Source organism: Antechinus flavipes, chromosome 1 (assembly GCF_016432865.1).
Source record: "Antechinus flavipes isolate AdamAnt ecotype Samford, QLD, Australia chromosome 1, AdamAnt_v2, whole genome shotgun sequence".
Taxonomy (NCBI): Eukaryota; Metazoa; Chordata; class Mammalia; order Dasyuromorphia; family Dasyuridae; genus Antechinus; species Antechinus flavipes.
Window position 1 is genome coordinate 423,011,631 of NC_067398.1, and position 23,312 is coordinate 423,034,942.

A 23,312-nucleotide genomic window follows, 5' to 3' on the forward strand; every position below is an offset into this window, starting at 1 on the left:
GAACTTCCATCTCTGTCTTGGTTGGAGGCAGAAGAAAGCAGAGGCAGAGGCTGAAGGACAGAACCTTTGGATTTGGAGACATCCGAAGGGCTCCAAGCCTCTAAACTGGCTGTGCCTTTGAGAAGAACAAACTCCAACATTTGAACTCTAACAACTTTCATTTGATTTTTTTTTTCATTATTTCCTTTGAAAGTCTTGACCTTTTGTTCTTACAGATGAATTTTGTTGTTATTTTTTTCTAGGTCATTAAAATAATTTTTGCAGCATTTGATTGGTAAAGCACTAAATAAATGGATTCGTTTATGTAGGATTGTCATCTTTATTATATTCGCTCAGCCTATCCAAGAGCATTAATCTGACCTTTTTTCTGTGAAAAGTGTTTTGTAGTTTTGCTCATATAGTTCCTGACTTTCCCTTAACAGATAGATTCCCAAATATTTGATACTATGGGCAGTTATTTTAAATGGAATTTTTCTTGTATCTCTAGCTGTTGGATTTTGTTAGTGATACATAAGAATGCTGATCATTTATGTGGATTTATTTTGTATCCTGCAACTTGCTAAAGTTGTGGATTATTTCTAATAGCTTTTTAGTAGAATCTCTGGGTCTCTAAATATACTATCATATGTTATACCATCATATCATCTGCACAGAGTGATAATTTGGTTTCCTTATTACCTACTCTAATTCCTTTAATCTCTTTCAACTCTTATTGCTGATGCTAGCATTTCTAATACAATATTGAATAGTAATGGTGATAGTGGACAACCTTGTTTCACTCCTGATTTTATTGGGAATGGTTCTAGTTTATTCCCATTACATATGATGTTTACTGACAGTTTTAAATAGATACTACTGACTATTTTAGGAAAAAGTCCATTTGTTCCTATACTCTCAAGTGTTTTTAATAGGAATAGATGTTGGGTTTTATCAAATTCTTTTTCTGCATCTATTGAGATGATCATATGGTTTTTATTAATTTGGTTATTGATATAGTCAATTATGCTAATAGTTTTCCTAATATTGAAGCAGCCCTGACTTCTTGGTATATATTCTACTTGGTTGTGGTATATTATCTTGGGGATGATTTTCTGTAATCTTTTTGCTAATATATTATTTAAGATTTTTACTTCAATATTCATTAGGAGATTGGTCTATAATTTTCTTTCTCTGTTTTCAACCTACCTGGTTTAGATATCAGTAACATGTCTGTGTCATAAAAGGAATTTGGTAACAGTCTTTCATTCCCTATTTTTTCAAATAGTTTATATAACATTGTACTTTAAATGTTCGGTAGAATTCACATGGGAATCCATCTGACCCTGGGGATTTTTTCTTAGGGAGTTGATTTAGCTTGCTCTATTTCTTTTTCTGAAATGGACTATTTAAGCAATTTGCTTCCTCTTCTCTTAATCTTGGCAGCCTATATATATTTTTTTAAATTTAATTTTTATTTAATAATTACTTTATATTGACACTCGTTTCTGTTCCGATTTTTTTCCCTCCCTCCCTCCCTCCCTCCGCCCCCTCCCCTAGATGGCAAGCAGTCCTTTATATGTTGGATATGTTGCAGTATATCCTAGATACAATATATGTTTGCAGAACTGAACAGTTCTCTTGTTGCATAGGGAGAATTGGATTCAGAAGGTATAAATAACCCGGGAAGAAAAACAAAAATGCAGATAGTTCACATTCGTTTCCCAGTGTTCTTTCTTTGGGTGTACCTGCTTTTGTCCGTCATTTATCAATTGAAACTCAGGTCTCTTTGTCAAAGAAATCCACTTCCATCAAAATATGTCCTCATACAATATCGTTGTCGAAGTGTATAATGATCTCCTGGTTCTGCTCATTTCACTTAGCATCAGTTCATGCAAGTCTCGCCAGTCCTCTCTGTATTCATCCTGCTGGTCATTTCTTACAGAACAATAATATTCCATAACATTCATATACCACAATTTACCCAGCCATTCTCCAATTGATGGGCATCCATTCATTTTCCAGTTTCTAGCCACTACAAACAGGGCTGCTACAAACATTTTGGCACATACAGGTCCCTTTCCCTTCTTTAGTATTTCTTTGGGATATAAGCCCAATAGAAACACTGCTGGATCAAAGGGTATGCACAATTTGATAATTTTTTGGGCATAATTCCAGATTGCTCTCCAGAATGGTTGGATTCATTCACAACTCCATCAACAATGCATTAGTGTCCCAGTTTTCCCGCATCCCCTCCAACATTCATCATTATTTTTTCCTGTCATCTTAGCCAATCTGACAGGTATCCAGTGGTATCTCAGAGTTGTCTTAATTTGCATTTCTCTGATCAATAATGATTTGGAACACTCTTTCATATGAGTGGTAATAGTTTCAATTTCATCCTCTGAAAATTGTCTGTTCATATCCTTTGACCATTTATCAACTGGAGAATGGCTTGATTTCTTATAAATTTGAGTCAGTTCTCTATATATTTTGGAAATGAGGCCTTTATCAGAACCTTTAACTGTGAAAATGTTTTCCCAGTTTGTTGCTTCCCTTCTAATCTTGTTTGCATTAGTTTTATTTGTAAAAAGGCTTTTTAATTTGATGTAATCAAAATTTTCTATTCTGTGATCAGTAATGGTCTCTAGTTCATCTTTGGTCACAAATTTCTTTCTCCTCCACAAGTCTGAGAGATAAACTATTCGTTCCTCTAATTTATTTATAATCTCGTTCTTTATGCCTAGGTCATAGACCCATTTTGATCTTATCTTGGTATATGGTGTTAAGTGTGGGTCCATGCCTAATTTCTGCCATATTAATTTCCAATTATCCCAGCAGTTTTTATCAAATAATGAATTCTTTTCCCAGAAGTTAGGGGCTTTGGGTTTGTCAAACACTAGATTGCTATAGTTGACTATTCTGTCTTGTGAACCTAGCCTTTTCCACTGATCCACTAATCTATTTCTTAGCCAATACCAAATGGTTTTGGTGACTGCTGCTTTATAATATAATTTTAGATCAGATACAGCTAGGCCACCTTCATTTGATTTTTTTTTTCATTAATTCCCTTGAGATTCTCGACTTTTTATTGTTCCATATGAATTTTGTTGTTATTTTTTCTAGATCAATAAAATATTTTCTTGGAAGTCTGATTGGTATAGCACTAAATAAATAGATTAGTTTAGGGAGTATTGTCATCTTTATTATGTTTGCTCGGCCGATCCAAGAGCACTTAATATTTTTCCAATTATTTAAGTCTGACTTTATTTGTGTGGAGACTTTTTTATAATTTTGCTCATATAATTCCTGACTTTCCTTTGGTAGATAGATTCCCAAATATTTTATGGTATCAACAGTTATTCTGAGTGGAATTTCTCTTTGTATCTCTTGCTGTTGGGTTTTGTTGGTGATGTATAAAAATGCTGAGGATTTATGGGGATTTATTTTGTAGCCAGCTACTTTGCTAAAATTATGAATTATTTCCAATAGCTTTTTAGTAGAATCTCTGGGGTTCTCTAGGTATACCATCATATCATTTGCAAAGAGTGATAGTTTGGTTTCCTCATTGCCTACTCTAATTCCTTTAATATCTTTCTCGACTCTTATTGCCGAGGCTAGTGTTTCTAACACGATATTAAATAATAATGGTGATAGTGGGCAACCTTGCTTCACTCCAGATCTTACTGGGAAAGTTTCCAGTTTTTCCCCATTGCATATGATGCTTACTGATGGTTTTAAATATATGCTCCTGACTATTTTAAGGAAAAGTCGATTTATTCCTATGCTCTCAAGTGTTTTTATTAGGAATGGATGTTGGATTTTATCAAATGCTTTTTCTGCATCTATTGAGATGATCATATGGTTTTTGTTTGTTTGGTTATTGATATAGTCAATTATGCTAATAGTTTTCCTAATATTGAACCAGCCCTGCATTCCTGGTATAAATCCTACTTGGTCATAGTGTATTATCCTGGTGACGATTTTCTGTAATCTTTTTGCTAATATTTTATTTAAGATTTTAGCATCAATATTCATTAGGGAGATTGGTCTATAATTTTCTTTCTCTGTTTTCAGTCTACCTGGTTTAGGTATCAGTACCATGTCTGTGTCATAAAAGGAGTTTGGTAGGACTCCTTCAATCCCTATTTTTTCAAATAGTTTATATAACATTGGAGTTAATTATTCTTTAAATGTTTGGTAGAATTCACATGTAAATCCATCTGGTCCTGGAGATTTTTTCTTAGGGAGTTGATTGATAGTTTGTTATATTTCTTTTTCTGAGATGGGACTGTTTAGGATATTTACTTCTTCCTCTGTTAGTTTGGGCAAGCTATATTTTGGAGGTATTTTTCTATTTCATTTAAGTTGTCTAATTTATTGGCATAAAGTTGGGCAAAGTAACTCCTAATTATTGCTCTAATTTCCTCTTCGTTAGTGGCGAGCTCTCCCTTTTCATTTTTAAGACTCACAATTTGATTTTCCTCTTTCCTTTTTTTAATCAGATTTACTAAGGGTTTGTCTATTTTGTTGGTTTTTTCATAGAACCAACTCTTAGTTTTATTAATTAATTCAATAGTATTTTTACTTTCAATTTTATTGATCTCTCCTTTTATTTTTAGAATTTCAAGTTTAGTGTTTGACTGGGGGTTTTTAATTTGTTCCTTTTCTAGCATTTTTAGTTGCAAACCCAATTCATTGACCTTCTCTTTCTCTATTTTATACAAATAGGCCTCTAGAGATATGAAATTTCCCCTTATTACCGCTTTGGCTGCATCCCATACATTTTGGTATGATGTCTCATTATTATCGTTTTCTTGGGTGAAGTTATTAATTATGTCTATGATTTGCTGTTTCACCCAATCATTCTTTAGTATGAGATTATTTAGTTTCCAATTATTTTTTGGTCTACTTCCCCCTGGTTTTTTGTTGAATGTAATTTTCATTGCATCGTGGTCTGAAAAGGATGCATTTACTATTTCTGCCTTACTGCATTTGAGTTTGAGGTTTTTATGTCCTAACATATGGTCAATTTTTGTACATGTTCCATGAACTGCTGAAAAGAAAGTGTATTCCTTTCTGTATCCATTACATTTTCTCCAGAGATCTATCATATCTAACTTTTCTAGTATTCTATTTACCTCTTTGACTTCTTTCTTATTTATTTTGTGGTTTGATTTTTCTAATTCTGAGAGTGCAAGGTTAAGATCTCTCACTATTATAGTTTTACTGTCTATTTCTTCTTGCAGCTCTCTTAGTTTCTCTTTTAAGAATTTAGATGCTACCCCACTTGGTGCATATATGTTTAATATAGATAGTGCTTCATTATCCATGCTACCCTTTAGTAAGATATAGTGCCCTTCCTTATCTCTTTTAATTAGATCAATTTTTGCTTTAGCTTGATCTGAGATCAGGATGGCTACCCCTGCTTTTTTGACTTCACCTGAAGCATAGTAGATTTTGCTCCAACCTTTTACCTTTAACCTGCATGTATCTCCCCGCTTCAGGTGTGTTTCCTGTAAACAACATATTGTAGGATTCTGGCTTTTAATCCATTCTGCTAACCACTTCCTCTTTATGGGGGAGTTTACCCCGTTCACGTTTATGGTTAGAATGACCAATTCTGTATTACTTGCCATCTTGTTAACCCCGGTTTATGCTTTTCTCCCTTCTTTCCCCTTCCCCCCCCCTTCCCAGTATTAAGCTTGTGAGCACCACTTGCTTCTCACAGCCCTCCCTTTTTAGTATCCCTCCCCCCGCCTTAGAGTTCCTCCCCCTATCTTACCCCTTTCCCTCCCAGTTCCTGTATTCCCTTCCGCTTAGCTTATTCCGTCCCTTTTCACTTTTCCCTTCTCACTTTTCAATGATGTGGGAGAAGTTTCACCATAGATTGAATATGTCTTAAGATTTTTCACTTAAAGCCAATTCTGAAGGCAGTAAGATACCCACTATATTCATCCCCCTCCATTCTTTCTCTCAGATATAATAGGTTTCCTATGCCTCTTCATGAGATGTACTACCCCCACTTTACCCTTTTTCTAGTACAATGTCCTTTCCACATCTAGTTTCTAGAACAAGGTATACATGTATTCTTTATACATCTATATAGTCAAAATATAGTTCCCAAGATTAATCTTTACCTTTTTAGATTTCTCTTGAGTTCTATATTTGTAGATCAAACTTTTTGTTAAGTTCTGGTTTTTTCATCAGAAATAGATGAAATTCGCTTACTTCGTTGAATGTCCATCTTCTTCCCTGGAAAAAAGATGCTCATTCTCGCTGGGTAAGTTATTTTTGGTTGCATACCAAGTTCCTTAGCCTTTTGGAATATCATATTCCAGGCCCTTCGATCTTTTAATGTGGATGCTGCCAGATCCTGGGTGATCCTTATTGTGGCTCCTTGATACTTGAATTGGGTTTTTCTAGCCGCTTGCAATATTTTTTCCTTCATCTGAGGGTTCTGGCATTTGGCCACTATATTCCTTGGTGTTTTGATTTTAGGATCCCTTTCAGTGGGTGATCAATGAATACTTTCAATGTTTATTTTTTCCTCTGTTCCTATGACTTCTGGGCAGTTCTCTTTGATAATTTCCTGGAAAATAGTGTCCAGGCTCTTTTTTTTATCATGTTTTTCTGGAAGTCCAATGATTCTCAGATTGTCTCTCCTGGATCTGTTTTACAGGTCTGTTGTCTTCCCCAGAAGGTATTTCACATTTTTCTCCATTGTTTGATTTTTTTGGATTTGCTTGACTGATTCTTCTTGTCTCCTCGAGTCATTCAATTCCACTTGTTCAATTCTGATTTTTAGTGAAGTATTTTCTTCACTCACTTTTTTAAAATCTTTTTCTAATTGTCCAATTGAGTTCTTTTGTTCTGTGGAATTTTTTTCCATTTCGCCAATTTTGTTTTTTAGAGAGCTGTTTTCTGTTTCCAGTTCACTAATCCTATTTTTCAAGGATTTTACTTCTTTATCCACTCTCTCTTTAACTTTCTCCAGGCTCTTTTGCCAAGCCTCCCTCTCCTTTTCCCAAGCCTCACTCTGCTTTCCCCATTTTTCTTCTAGCTCCCTTGTGAGAGCCTTTTTAATCACTTCTATGAGGTTCATCTGTGCTGAGGAACAGATGATCTCCTCCTTTGGGGATTCACCTGGGGACTGTCTGTTTTTAGTCTCCTCAGGATTTAGAGTCTGCTGTCTATCTGTATAGAAGCTGTCAAGGGTTAAATTCCTATTCAGCTTCTTGCTCATTCTGTCTAATAATCAGAGACAAACTACCAAAGAAAAACAGAAAAAACTGGAGTCTTTCTTTGGGGGAGGGGCTGGGTATGTTATCAAGCTTCCTTTACAGACTGCAGGAGGCAGCAGTGAGGCACTAGCAGGACTGTGTGGGCCTGCGCTCTGAGGTCCCAGAGAGTGCTGAGTCACTGTGGGGGGTAAAAGGGGGGGGCGGCCAGGTCCCGAGAGACTCCAGCTGTTTGGGGTTGTATTCTTCAGCCCCGGTGTTTTTAGCTTCTCTGCTGGGCTGCTGACTTGCTGCCGGAGCAAAGTATCCAAACCTGTAGCGAAGCTCTCCCTTCAGAGACGGCTGCGATCACTCCCCACCCCCTCTCCAGTCTGCTCCCATGCTCTCACTGCCGCTGCCCTCAGCCTGCGCCCGACCTAAAACCGTCCCAGCCCTCCAGTAAAGACAGACCTTTTTTGGCGGATCTCAAGGATGGCTTCTCTTGGTAACTATATGTGGGTTTTTTTTTTTTCAGTCAAGCATTAATTCAGAGGCTTGTAATGAAGTGGATAGTGAGAGAAAGCGTGGAGCTTATGCAGCAGTGAGCCTCCTCTCCTCCATCTTAACCGGAAGTCGCAGCCTATATTTTTGAAAGTATTCTTCCATTTCATTTAAGCTATCAAATTTATTGGCATAATATTGAGGAAAATAACTCCTAATCATTGATCTAATGGATGGGTGGAAATTTCTCTTTTCATTTTTAAGACTAACAATTTCATTTTTCCTCTTTCCTTTTTTCTAATCAAATTTACCAAAGGTTTATGTATTGTGTTTTTTTTTTTTTTCATAAAACCAAATCTTAGTTTTATTTATTAATTCAATTGTAATGACCGCGTATTTAAAATCAGCCTGAATTCAGGTTAAGGGAAAAATCTTCAATTTTTATTGAAGTGAAGAAGTGAAAAAAGATTGTGATAGCAATATGGGCAAGAAGGATTGCGATAGCAATATAGGCAGCTGTGACAGGAAGCCAGGTAGCAGAGAGAGACCTGAGATGAAACGCCGTCGCAATGGCAATGCGAGCAGTCTCTCCTTCCCCTTCCTTTTCCACTCCCCTGCCTCCACCCACCAAAATCATCATTTCCTATACAACACATCAGGACTTGCACAAAGAGTGGGCAGGGGCCATTCTTTCTCCAAGCTTATATATTATGGTCCAATTACTATTTAGTCTCACGTGCTTGGGACCTCAGTGCATCAACTTGAGCCTCAGCCCATTACATTCAATAGTTTTTTTTTGTTTTTGTTTTTTTGTTTTACTTTCAATTTTATTTATTTTTCCTTTTAATTTTAGAATTTCAAGTTTAGTATTAGATTTGCGGTTTTTAATTTGGTCTTTTTAAGTTGCAAGCCCAATTCATTGATTTTTCTCTTCTCTATTTTATTCAAGTAAGCCTCTGAAGATATAAAATTTCCTCTTATTACTGCTTTGACTGCATCCCACAAATTTATTATCTCATTGTTGGCATTCTCTTGGGTAGAATTATTAATTATCTATAATTTGCTGTTTTACCCGTTCATTCTCTAGGATGAAATCATTTAGGTTCTAATTACTTTTTGGTCTACTTACCCCTAGCTTTTTGTTGAATGTAATTTTTATTGCATTGTGATCTGAAAAGAATATATTTACTATTTCTGCCTTCTGAATTTAATTTTGAGTGTTTATGTCCTAATATATAGACATAATTTATGGTCAATTTTTGTATAATTTTCATCAAGTGCTGAGGAGAAAGTTTACTTTTTTTTTCAGTCTCTATTCAGTTTTTTCAAAATATCTACCATACCTAACTTTTCTAATATTCTATTTACCTCTTTATATTTTCTTATTTGTTTTGTGGTTTGATTTATCTAATTCTAAGAGTGCAAGGTTGAGATGTCCTACTATTATTGTTTTGCTGTCTATTTCTTTTTCCAGCTCTGTTAACTTCTCTTTTAAAAATTTATATGTTATACCATTTGGTGCATATATTTTTAGTATTGATATTGCTTCATTGTTTATGTTACCCTTTAGCAAGATATAGTTTCCTTCCTTATCTCTTTTAATTATATCAATTTTTGCTTTTGCTTGATATGAAATAAGGATGTCTACCCCTGCTTTTTTGACTTCCCCTGAAGCATAATAGATTCTGCTCCACCCTTTTACATACTCTGTATATATCACCCAGCTTTAAATGTATTTCCTGTAAACAACACATTGTTTCATTCTGGCTTTTGAACCAGTCTCTATCTGCTTTTGCTTTATGGGAGAGTTCATTCCATTCCCATTTACATTTAAAACTACTAATTCTGTAATTTCTGCCTTCTTTTTATCCCCAGATTATACTTTTCTTGTTATTTTCCCCCTTATCTCCCTCCCCAGTATTATACTTATGGGAACCACTTGCCTCACACTACTGCCCTGTTTAGAATCCCTCCCACCCCCTTTGAGTACCTCCCTCTTTCTTTTATACTTTTCCCTTATTATTTCTATATTCCCTTCTATTTACCCTACTCTTTTCTTCCCCTTTACCGCTCCCACTTTTTAATGAGGTGAGAGAAGTTTCTCTGTAAACCAAATATGTCTAATGTTTTCTCTTTGAGCCAAATTTGATGAGAGCAATTCACACAATGTTCCTCCCCCTCCTTTAATTCCTTCAGATATGATAGGTCTCCTTTGCCTCTTTGGGAGGTATAATTTCCCTCTTTTTAACCTCCATTTTTCCCTTTCTCTGATGCAATCCCTTTTCCAATTCTAATTCCCATTTTCAATATTAGAACAGTAAAATCAAATTATACATGCACTCTTTATGTATGACCGTAACAGAAATAGAGTTCTCGAGAGTTCTTTTTATCTTTTTATGCTTCTCTTGAGTCCTATATTTGGAGGTCAAATTTATTGTTTAGCTCTGCTTTTATCATTAGGAATAAATAGAATTCACCTGTTTCATCGAATGCTCATCTTCTTTCCTGGAAGAAAATGCTCAGCTTAGCTGGGTAGTTTGTTCTTGGCTACATGCCAAATTCTTTTGCCTTTCAGAATATCAGATTCCAGGGCCTTCTATCCTTTAATGTGGAAACTGCTAAATCCCAAGTGATCCTTTTTGTGGCTCTTTGGTATTTAATTTTTCTTCCCTAGCTGCTTGTAATATGTTTTGCTTTGTCTGATAGTTCTCAAATTTAGCCACAATATTCCTTGAAATTTTTATTTTGGGGTGTCTTTCAGAAGGTGTTCAATGAATTCTTTCAATGCCTATTTTACCCTCTGATTCCATGACATCTGGGCATTTCTCTTTGATGATTTCCTGAAAAATAGTGTCTAGGCTCTTTTTTTCATCATGGTTTTCAGGGAACCCAATAATCCTTAGATTATCTCTCCTAGATCTATTTTCCAGAGCTGTTGTTTTTCGAAAAAGACATTTAACATTTTTTCCTATTTTTTTGGTTTTGCTTTACTGATTTTCGATGTTTCAAAGAATAATTCATTTCCATTTGCTCAGTTCTGATTTTTAATGCATTGTTTTCTTCACTTATGTTTTTTACTTCTTTTTCTATATGTCCAATTGAGTTTTTAAATGTGTTGCTTGCTCAAAAGAATTTTTTTCCCACTTCACAATTTTTTTTAAATGAGTTATTTTCTTTTTCCAATTCACAAATTCTGCTTCCCTGGGAATTCTTTACCTTTTCCATTTCAAATTTCAGGAAGTTGTTTTCTTTTTCCACTTTATTAAATCTTTATTTTAAAGAGTTCCATGCTTTTTCCATACTTTCTTGCAGATCTTCTCTTTCCTTTCCCCATTTTTCTCCTAAATCTCTTTTAAGATGTTTTATAATTTCTTCTAGAAGAGCCTTTTGTGATGGGGATCAGGTTATATCCCCCTTTGTAGTTTTGTCTGGAGACTGTCTGCTTTTAGTCTCCTTAAGGTATGATATATCCTCATAGATATAACATAAAGATATATCTATATCTATACAGATAGATATAGACGCTATCTATAGTTAGAGCTTGCTTTACTTTTTTACTCATTAAAAAAAAAAAAAGCCTTGGAGTCTGCCATTATAGTAAGGAGGTTACCAGTTTCTCTATACAACATAGACAGATAGACACTGTCCATCCATCCATCTGGACAGTGGCTGTGCTGTGAACAGGCTATGAAGATTGAAGAAATGCAAGTGCCCTGTGATTGTGCTGAGCCACTCCTGATGTTGGGTGGTGTGGCCAGGTCCTGCGAAACTGGCGTTTTGGAGTACACTCTACCTTTGAGTTTGTGTAACTTTTCTGCTGATCTACTGCTTTGCAACCAAAGCAGAGAAGCCAATGTGTGATAGAGTCCTCCCTGCAAATTCTCCACCCGCACAGATTGCACCCCACCCCTGGTCCACTCAATATAAGCTGGCCTCCGGTTTTGCCTCGGTGCTGTGCTGGCCTTCTCTTGCCTGATCAAGGCAGACCTTTTCTGGTGATCTTCCAGGTTATCTTTGGCTGGTAATTTGTTGTACTCTCAATATTCATGAATTATACCAGTCAGACACTATTTCAGAGGCTGAATTTAGTAATTAGTTGGAAGGGTAGAAGGGAAACTCACAATGAAGCGTTTGTCCTATTCTCCATCTTGGCTCCACCCTCTGTATTCTACAACTTTTACAAAATATCTTATAATTTGCCACAGAGCATCCAAATCATATCCTTTTGCATCTACTAGCTTACAAAGTTAGTTTTCTTTCTTTCTTTCTTTTTTTTTTTTTCTCTTAGAGATATATGCAACATCTCTTTCACAGAAACTGTATAGAATGTTTACTGGGACAATGTCTACTCAGTATAGATTACTTTAACAAGATGAAGCTATCTATTAAGCTTATAAAAAACCATTCATTGACCTAAATTCTAAAATAGTAATTTTTCACTTAGAGTATTTTTTTTTGAGGAAAATAAATGTGGGTTTTGATTAATTTAGAAAACAATTGTCTAAGAAAAAATTTGCAGAATAGTTGTCAATCTTCATTTATCATCTTAGATAAAGCATTGTTTTAGAAAGTAGTTTGGGGCACTAAGATATTAAAAAAAAGAAAATAAGAATTATATATCTCCCAGTTATCAGAAACAACACTTGAACTGAGATTGTCCTGACCCTGAGGCAGAGATAGGTTTTCTATCCACTAGCATACTTTCTTGCAAGTGTTATCCACCTTAATTCAATTCAACTCAACATATAGTATTATATTTTATATAACTATATAAATATATTATGTAATTAACTACTTTAAAAAAAATTCCCTGGGATCTAGAACAATGTTTAGGTAAGCCACTGTTTCCTAATTTCATAAAAAGTAACAATCAATCTACCCCATAATAAGTGTAAGAGATCTCTGGAGTGTATCAATATGGATAATCTCTTTAAAAGTACTAATCATAAGTAACCCATATTTTCTATGCATCTTCATGTCCTCCAATAAACCTTTCATAAGAAGTCTACTTAACATGAGATAGCTATTTTCTCTGTGGATAACCATGGTTTAACACTGAACATTTATTCATTCATTATATTCCTAATATTTTCTGGTTCTATGAATCTTTTACATCATTATATATATCATATATTCTATGCAAGTTTTTTCCTCCAATAATATGTTACAACCTAAGTATGCTCATCTTGTATTTCTCAATTGTCTTTTTGTTGATTCAGTATTTTAATTTTTTCACAGATTGATAGTATATGACTGAGAGCCACATAACATCAGCATTGTATAGAAATTTAAAGATGAATTTTTCTTTCATATAAAAACTTAAGATCGGGACTTCCGGTTAAGATGGCGGAGAGGGGGCTCACAGCTGCATAAGCTCCACGCTTTCTCTCACTATCCACTTCATTACAAGCCTCTGAATTAATGCTTGACTGAAAAAAACCCCACATATAGTTACCAAGAGAAGCCATCCTTGAGATTCGCCAAGAAAGGTCTGTCTTTACTGGAGGGCTGGGACGGTTTTAGATCGGGCGCAGGCGGCGGGCAGCGGCAGTGAGAGCACGGGAGCAGACTGAAGAGGGGGTGGGGAGTGATCGCAGCCGTCTCTGCGGGGAGAGCTTTGCTACAGGTTTGGATACTTTGCTCCGGCAGCAAGTCAGCAGCCCAGCAGAGAAGCTAAAAACACCGGGGCTGAAGAATACAACCCCAAACAGCTGGAGTCTCTTGGAACCTGGCCGCCCCCCCTTTACCCCCCCACAGTGACTCAGCACGCTCTGGGCTCAGGCGCACATAGTACTGCTAGTGCCTCACTGCTGCCCCCTGCAGTCTGTAGAGGAAGCTCGATAACATACCCAACCCCTCCCCCAAAGAAAGACTCCAGTTTTTTCTGTTTTTCTTTGGTAGTTTGTCTCTGATTAATAGACAAAATGAGCAAGAAGCTGAAGAGGACTTTAACCCTTGACAGCTTCTACACAGATAGAGAGCAGACTCTAAATCCTGAGGAGACTAAAAACAGGCAGTCCCCAGGTGAATCCCCAAAGGAGGAGACCATTTGTTCCTCAGCACAGATGAACCTCATAGAAGTGATTAAAAAGGCTCTCACAAGGGAGCTAGAAGAAAAATGGGGAAAGCAGAGTGAGGCTTGGCAAAAGGAGAGAGAAGCTTGGGAAAAGGAGAGGGAGGCTTGGCAAAAGAGCCTGGAGAAAGTTAAAGAGAGAGTGGATAAAGAAGTAAAATCCTTGAAAAATAGGATTGGTGCACTGGAAACAGAAAACAGCTCTCTAAAATACAAAATTGGCGAAATGGAAAAAAAATTCCACAGAACAAAAGAAATTCGACAACTTAAATGAAATAGAAAAATACCTCCAAAATATAGCTTGCCCAAACTAACAGAGGAAGAAGTAAATATCCTAAACAGTCCCATCTCAGAAAAAGAAATAGAACAAACTATCAATCAACTCCCTAAGAAAAAATCCGCAGGACCAGATGGATTTACATGTGAATTCTACCAAACATTTAAAGAACAATTAACTCCAATGTTATATAAACTATTTGAAAAAATAGGGATTGAAGGAGTCCTACCAAACTCCTTTTATGACACAGACATGGTACTGATACCTAAACCAGGTAGACTGAAAACAGAGAAAGAAAATTATAGACCAATCTCCCTAATGAATATTGATGCTAAAATCTTAAATAAAATATTAGCAAAAAGATTACAGAAAATCGTCACCAGGATAATACACTATGACCAAATAGGATTTATACCAGGAATGCAGGGCTGGTTCAATATTAGGAAAACTATTAGCATAATTGACTATATCAATAACCAAACAAACAAAAACCATATGATCATCTCAATAGATGCAGAAAAAGCATTTGATAAAATCCAACATCCATTCCTAATAAAAACACTTGAGAGCATAGGAATAAATCGACTTTTCCTTAAAATAGTCAGGAGCATATATTTAAAACCATCAGTAAGCATCATATGCAATGGGGAAAAACTGGAACCTTTCCCAGTAAGATCTGGAGTGAAGCAAGGTTGCCCACTATCACCATTATTATTTAATATCGTGTTAGAAACACTAGCCTCGGCAATAAGAGTCGAGAAAGATATTAAAGGAATTAGAGTAGGCAATGAGGAAACCAAACTATCACTCTTTGCAGATGATATGATGGTATACCTAGAGAACCCCAGAGATTCTACTAAAAAGCTATTGGAAATAATTCATAATTTTAGCAAAGTAGCTGGCTACAAAATAAATCCCCATAAATCCTCAGCATTTTTATACATCACCAACAAAACCCAACAGCAAGAGATACAAAGAGAAATTCCACTCAGAATAACTGTTGATACCATAAAATATTTGGGAATCTATCTACCAAAGGAAAGTCAGGAATTATATGAGCAAAATTATAAAAAAGTCTCCACACAAATAAAGTCAGACTTAAATAATTGGAAAAATATTAAGTGCTCTTGGATCAGCCGAGCGAACATAATAAAGATGACAATACTCCCTAAACTAATCTATTTATTTAGTGCTATACCAATCAGACTTCCAAGAAAATATTTTATTGATCTAGAAAAACAACAAAATTCATATGGAACAATAAAAAGTCGAGAATCTCAAGGGAATTAATGAAAAAAAAATCAAATGAAGGTGGCCTAGCTGTACCTGATCTAAAATTATATTATAAAGCAGCAGTCACCAAAACCATTTGGTATTGGCTAAGAAATAGATGAGTGAATCAGTGGAAAAGGCTAGGTTCACAAGACAGAATAGTCAACTATAGCAATCTAGTGTTTGACAAACCCAAAGCCCCTAACTTCTGGGAAAAGAATTCATTATTTGATAAAAACTGCTGGGATAATTGGAAATTAATATGGCAGAAATTAGGCATGGACCCACACTTAACACCATATACCAAGATAAGATCAAAATGGGTCCATGACTTAGGCATAAAGAACGAGATTATAAATAAATTAGAGGAACATAGAATAGTTTATCTCTCAGACTTGTGGAGGAGAAAGAAATTTGTGACCAAAGATGAACTAGAGACCATTACTGATCACAAAATAGAAAATTTTGATTACATCAAATTAAAAAGCCTTTGTACAAATAAAACTAATGCAAACAATATTAGAAGGGAAGCAACAAACTGGGAAAACATTTTCACAGTTAAAGGTTCTGATAAAGGCCTCATTTCCAAAATATATAGAGAACTGACTCAAATTTATAAGAAATCAAGCCATTCTCCAGTTGATAAATGGTCAAAGGATATGAACAGACAATTTTCAGAGGATGAAATTACCACTCATATGAAAGAGTGTTCCAAATCATTATTGATCAGAGAAATGCAAATTAAGACAACTCTGAGATACCACTACACACCTGTCAGATTGGCTAAGATGACAGGAAAAAATAATGATGAATGTTGGAGGGGATGCGGGAAAACTGGGACACTAATGCATTGTTGGTGGAGTTGTGAACGAATCCAACCATTCTGGAGAGCAATCTGGAATTATGCCCCAAAAATTATCAAATTGTGCATACCCTTTGATCCAGCAGTGTTTCTATTGGGCTTATATCCCAAAGAAATACTAAAGAAGGGAAAGGGACCTGTATGTGCCAAAATGTTTGTAGCAGCCCTGTTTGTAGTGGCTAGAAACTGGAAAATGAATGGATGCCCATCAATTGGAGAATGGCTGGGTAAATTGTGGTATATGAATGTTATGGAATATTATTGTTCTGTAAGAAATGACCATCAGGATGAATACAGAGAGGACTGGCGAGACTTACATGAACTGATGCTAAGTGAAATGAGCAGAACCAGGAGATCATTATACACTTCGACAACGATATTGTATGAGGACATATTTTGATGGAAGTGGATTTCTTTGACAAAGAGACCTGAGTTTCAATTGATAAATGACGGACAAAAGCAGGTACACCCAAAGAAAGAACACTGGGAAACGAATGTGAACTATCTGCATTTTTGTTTTTCTTCCCGGGTTATTTATACCTTCTGAATCCAATTCTCCCTATGCAACAAGAGAACTGTTCGGTTCTGCAAACATATATTGTATCTAGGATATACTGCAACATATCCAATATATAAAGGACTGCTTGCCATCTAGGGGAGGGGGTGGAGGGAGGGAGGGAAAAAAATCGGAACAGAAACGAGTGTCAATATAAAGTAATTATTAAATAAAAATTTAAAAAAAAAAAAAAAACTTAAGATCAGAAAAATTTCCATACAATTTCATAAAAGCAATTCAGAGCATAGGTCACTGATCTTCCTTTCTCCCTGCCTCCTTCCTTCCCTTCCTTCCTTCCTTCCTTCCTTCCTTCCTACCTTGCTTCCTATCTTCTTTCCTTCCTTCCTTCCTTCCTTCCTACCTTGCTTCCTATCTTCTTTCTTTCCTTCCTTCCCTCCCTGTCTTGCTGCTTCCTCCTTTCCTCCTCCTCCTCCAACTTCTTTCTGTCTGTCTGTCTGCCTCTCTCTTTCTCTGACATTCTCAATTTATTGATTAACTAAAACCTGTCACTTCTAAAACTTTTCTCTCTCACCACTATCAGCATTAGTACAGATGGAAAGAGATTTGATAGGACTGAAAGCCTATTCATTTTATTTTTTTCTTTATTTCACAGATTGCTATGGTAAAATACTTGCTTGTCAGGTAGCCAGCTGAATGCTGATGAACTGCTCTGCATTTAGCTAAGATGATTTTTTAAAATCATTGATGAAATCTTTTTTGCCTTACAAATGTATACAGATTATCCTCATTTTCTGAGTCTTATTTTCTACTAAAATAAACTGATTAAGCAAACCTAATAATATACTGGCCAAATCTGAAAGAACTTTGAGTATTCTAAATCTAGAGCAAGAACTAACCTCTATTTTTAATTTTAAAAATGGAAATTTGCTTTCTCTGCTAATCCTTTACCTCACTGACAAAAAAAAAAGAAAAAAAAGTCTCTGTGTTAATCATGAATATTCAAATAAAATCAATGAGATTTACTTAATATCAGTATGATAGATGATAAAGATAAAAGTGATAGAGGAGATAGAGATTTATTTTTCATTTTGCTTGTTAAATCTATCACCTCTATGTCAGGAAACATATAATATGTTTCATTTTTGATCCCTTAGGATAATGGATCTTCACTGTATTTTTAAAAATAAGCTTTTATTTATGTCTTCTGTTTTTGACATCATTGGAATATCCCTGTACCCCCTTTTCCCTCTTTCTATAGAGCCAACATATATAGAAGTTTTATTTTAAAAAGGAAAAAAAAAAAACTTACAACTAATTAATTCACTGTAAAAGTAAAAAAAAAAAAGTAGTATGCCACAATATGTATATTCCATATCAAAAAATATGTATAATGGATATATCCTTTCAGATTTTTTCAACTGGTCATTCTAATTATTAATCATTGACCTACAATATAAGTTTTTATATTTTTCCAAGGCTCTTTGAATTAAAAATTTTAATATATAATTATGTTATATATTATTTATATATAACATATATATTATGTATATGTATATATATTCAAACAAACAAATTCACTCAATGGCTATTAACATATACAAATATATTTTTGTATAGGTATAACTACATGTGTCCATATGTGTGTACATGTGCTTATATGTGTTTCTTCATCCTGCATCCATTAATTTTCTGAAATAGGATAAAGTGTTCCCTAAATGCTCTTATAGCATTATGAAGTCATTTAAAGTTTTCAGTGTTATTGTTGTTATTGTATAAATTGCTCTCCTGATATGTTTAATGACTTTTTGCATATAATTCCATACCACTTTATAAAATGCTTGTGCAATTTTATCAATCCACCAATAGGAACATGAATATCTCCACAGCACACAGATTTCCCAGAACTCCTCCAAAATTCTTCATTTTCTAATTTTGTTGTGTTTTCAAACTGATGTTTGAGAGGTAGAATGTTGGAATGCCATTATTTTGCTTTTTCCTTTCAAATTATAGTGATTTAGAGCATTTCATTTATATGTCTATAAGAAAACTTGGGTTCTTCCCCTGAAAAGTTCCTGCTCCTATACTTAAAATATTTATCAGTTATGGAATGATTTTTTCTGTTATAAATGTGATGCAATTTTTTATAGATTTTGACAATAAGGTATTTATCAGAGATTCTTCCTGCAATGATGTTTTAAACTTGCTTAATCTTTGTTTACTTAATCTGATACATTTAATCTTTGCTTAAATGCATTTGTTCATGCCAAAATAAAAAAAAAAAAACTTTTAATTTTAAGTAATTAATATTGGCTATTTTATCTTCTTAAGTCCTTTCTATTCTTTCTGATTATAAATTTTTCTCTTATAAATCTAATGGGAATTTTCCCCATTTGTTATTTATTTAAACTTTTATCTCTGTCATTTATATACTTGAAGCTTATCTTGCAATTTTCCTGACAGTTTTTGTCAAAAAGTGAATTTTCATCCCCATAACTGAAGTATTTAGAGGCAGCTAGATAGATGAGTGGGTTAAATGCTGGACCTAGAACCAGGAAGTCTCATCATTCTTCAGACACATAGTAGGTATGTTACCCTGGGCAAGTCACTTAACACTGTTGATTTCAGTTTCCCATCTGCAAAATGACTAGGAGAAGGAAATGAAAAGTTTTCAGTATCTTTGGAAAAACAAAACAAAACAAAACAAAACAAAAAACAAAACACAAATGGGGTAATAGGCATTTGGACATAACAGTTATTTTGCTGTACAAAAAAGAATTGGACTCTGAAATAGTGTACAATTAGCCTGTGAAGGAAATCAAAAATACATTCAAACAAAAAATAGAGGGATTGGGAATTCTATGTAGTGGTTCATAGTCATCTCCCAGAGTTCTTTTGCTAGGTGTGGCTGGTTCACTTCATAACTGCTCTATTGGAACTGATTTGGTTCATCTCATTGTTGAAGAAGGCCACATCCATCAGAATTGATCATCATATAGTATTTTTGTTGAAGTATATAATGATCTCCTGATCCTGCTCATTTCACTCAGCGACAATTCATGTAAGTCTCTCTAGGCCTTTCTGAAATCATCCTAATAGCAGTTTTTTTTTATTAGTATGCATTATTTTAATAATTATTATTTTGTAGAATAGTTCAAAATCCAGTACTACTAGCTCCTTCTTTGTTCCCACTGTTTTTTTTCCCCATTTCCTTTGAGTTGCTTGATACATTTTTAGTTCTATATGAATTTTGTTAATTATTTTTCTAGGTCCATAAAGTAATTATTTCTTTTATTATCTGAAAGATTAGAAAACTTAATTATTATGGAAGATGAAGACCTCATAAATCAATACCAGAGGAACACTATTTTTTCCCCCACTGAGGCAATTGGGGTTAAGTGACTTGCCCAGGGTCACACACTTAGGAAGTGTTAAGTGCCTGAGATCAGATTTGAACTGAGGTCCTCCTGACTTTTGGGCTAGTGCTCTATCCACTGCACAGCTAACTGTCCCTGAAACACTATTTTTTTTTTCTTAAAGAAAAGAATCAGAGATTGTGCAGGGAAAGGAGTGAGGTAAAAGTAGAAGGTACAAACAAGGTGTGAGACATATTCAAAACATGAAGTTGTAGTCTTTAGAAAAATTTCAGCTGAGAGAAAGGAACCATCAACCTATCTTGGATACTAGAGCAGAGGCCAAACATAATGGTAAAAAAATAAAACAAAGCAAAGCAAAATACCTCATGAATAGTATACATCTAAATTTTACTGAGCTTGATGACTTGACAAACATAGAAAACCTCTATATGTTAGTTTTTCCTGAACTACATGATAAAAAAATCCTGAAAACAACATTTATATATAATTTCAAGAAAAATATCCAGAATTTTAATATATTGACTATAAATCAAAAATAGAAAAATCCAGAGATCACTATTGAAAGATAAGATATGGGATTCAATACAACTATCAAGTAACAAAATATTTCAGTTATACAATTTCAATAAAAAGCACCATATATATATACATATATATCATCCATATTTATATCATATCTATCTATCTGTCTATCTATCTGTCTATCTATCTAAAAAAACAGAATACAGAGCTTCAATATGAAGAAAAAGAAATGTATCTAACTTGGGATTGAAAAAATAAACAAAATAAAAACTATAATAATATATTTGGAAAGAGCAAAGTTCAAACTATTAACAAAAATAATATTAATATTTAACAAATTTATTACTAATTACTAATGCAAAAGATTAGTTATTTGGTAATTGAATTTATTCTTAAAATTTTTTTCTGTTATAATTTTATCCTTTGATTTATTAAGAAGTCTGTTCTAGTCAAGATTGTGAAATATTCATGAAGTCAATAATTTCTTTTTCTGACTTTTTATCTTCAGGTTGCACAAAGACTTTGACCAGAATGCTAATAATCTCAATAATATTTTTAAAGATTGTCTAAGAAGTCTTTGTAAAATAGGGAATGATTCTCTAGAAAATTTTATTTTTATGAAGTTGTTTATTCAGTTTGATAGGCTTTTTTTTTTTTTGCTAGAATTTTACTTTAATCAATTGAATAAATATTCATTAGTGACATAATTACCTCCTTTTCATTTATTACACAAATGTGTCCTAAATTTAAACCAAAGAAGAAAAAAAGAATGTTGGTAGAATTATTATTTTTGCTTTATTGAATTAATTTTGTGTAAAATAAGTATTATCATACATTGGAGGTAGGATTTGAATTCAGATCTCTCTTGCATCCAGGACCCATACTATGATAAATGTCTTCTTTTCATCTTAAAACTACATTAAACTAACAGTACTAAGGAGTGAAGGTGAAGTGTTGAATATTACACTGGTTGTTGGCTAAATACCCATTCCTTTTGTCAGTAGCTTGAAATTAAATTGAATTGAATTCAAAGAAAGCAAGAATTTTTTGATTATGAGTTTTGATGAGGAGAAAAAAATTGTGAGGGACAGCAAATATGGATTTTAAACTCATAATCTAAAAATATGTATAATCTAGAAAAGGATTTGACATACCATATCACATGGATCAAATCACACGTGCTTATTTATATATAGCGATGAGCTAAGAATTACATTTTTTCACATGTTAAAGTAGAGTTTTGTTGTATTTAGAATCAAAACAATGAATTTAAGGGGCATACAAAAACATGTATCAAGAAGAATTTGGCCATAGTGATTATTTTACAATAACTGTATCTACAGTAATATGATTGAAAAATGAATATAAATTCCTACACTTGAATTTCAAAAATAAAATTTCTAAGCATAGAATAAGGGTAGGCACGTGTAATATAAAAAAGTTTGTGAAATTTTAAAGAAATATCTTTGAGTTTCAGTGAACAACAGGATCATTATGAGTTATTAATTTAATACTTTCACTCCAAAAATTACAAGATAATCTGTGGATAAATTAAGAGACTCATGATACTTAGAATTATATAGATTATAATTATTTGACTCTCCTCCTTTGACATACCAGTTTTGGAGTATTGTATATTTTAATCCTATATTTTAGAAACTGTATTAAAATAATCAACTGAATCTTAAAGCAGAGTAAAAAAATATGAATGATTAGAAGACTAATAGCTATTCCACATGAAAAATGAATAAGGAACTGGTAATTTTTAGCTTAGAGAGGAAAAGATCTAGGGGGAAAATTATATTTTTTTCAAGTACAAGAAAGCATCTTCTATGGGAAAAAAGATTACAAGTATTTTATTTGGTCACAGAGAAAGAAAAATAATGTAATAGATAGAAATTACATAAATGTATATTTTGACTTGATACAAAAGACAGAAAATAACGATGACAACAACCACACAAAACCCATAACAAACAACAATCAACCATGAACAATAACAATATCCACCCTAACAATTATGATTTACCACATTTGATAAATTTTGGTTATCAAAGAACTGGAAGGGAATTCAGAAGACATTTAGTCCAGTGCCTTCATTTTTGATGAGGAAGATAATCCCCCAAAGGGTTAAATATATTATCCAGAATGACACTTACTTACACTTCACTGTCTTGATTTGGTTCTCTGTTTAAATCCAGATCTCTTTCCATTGCACCTGATTTTTGAGTTTCCTATTGTGGAAGTCCTCAATTTGTCCTAGAAATGGACAACCACTTTTTTTTTAAGATGTTGAAGGAATTATTGTTCAAGTAAGGAATGGATTCATTGACTATCTGTGATATTCTGAAGACTGAGATAAATTGCTCCATTTTCAAGTAAAGCTACTTGGGAAGCACAGGGCTACTCAATATATGACAGCTAATGGAATGATTCTGCAGACAATTTTACCTTCTAAATCAGACTCATAGATATTATTATCATAATTTTTGTTAATCTGATAAAACATAATTGGTTTTTGTTCCAGATGTAGCTCAAAAATCAGCAGTTTCTCTGATTCTGCTCAAAGGCCATGGATTTATATGTTCCTCTTGTCATTATTACCTATAATTCCTGATATCTCTATCTCCCTGCTCTAGTAAGTAATGCTGATTCTTTCTCAACATCACTTTGTGACATCAGCTTGAACTATTACCTAAACTTCCAGTGATACAATTC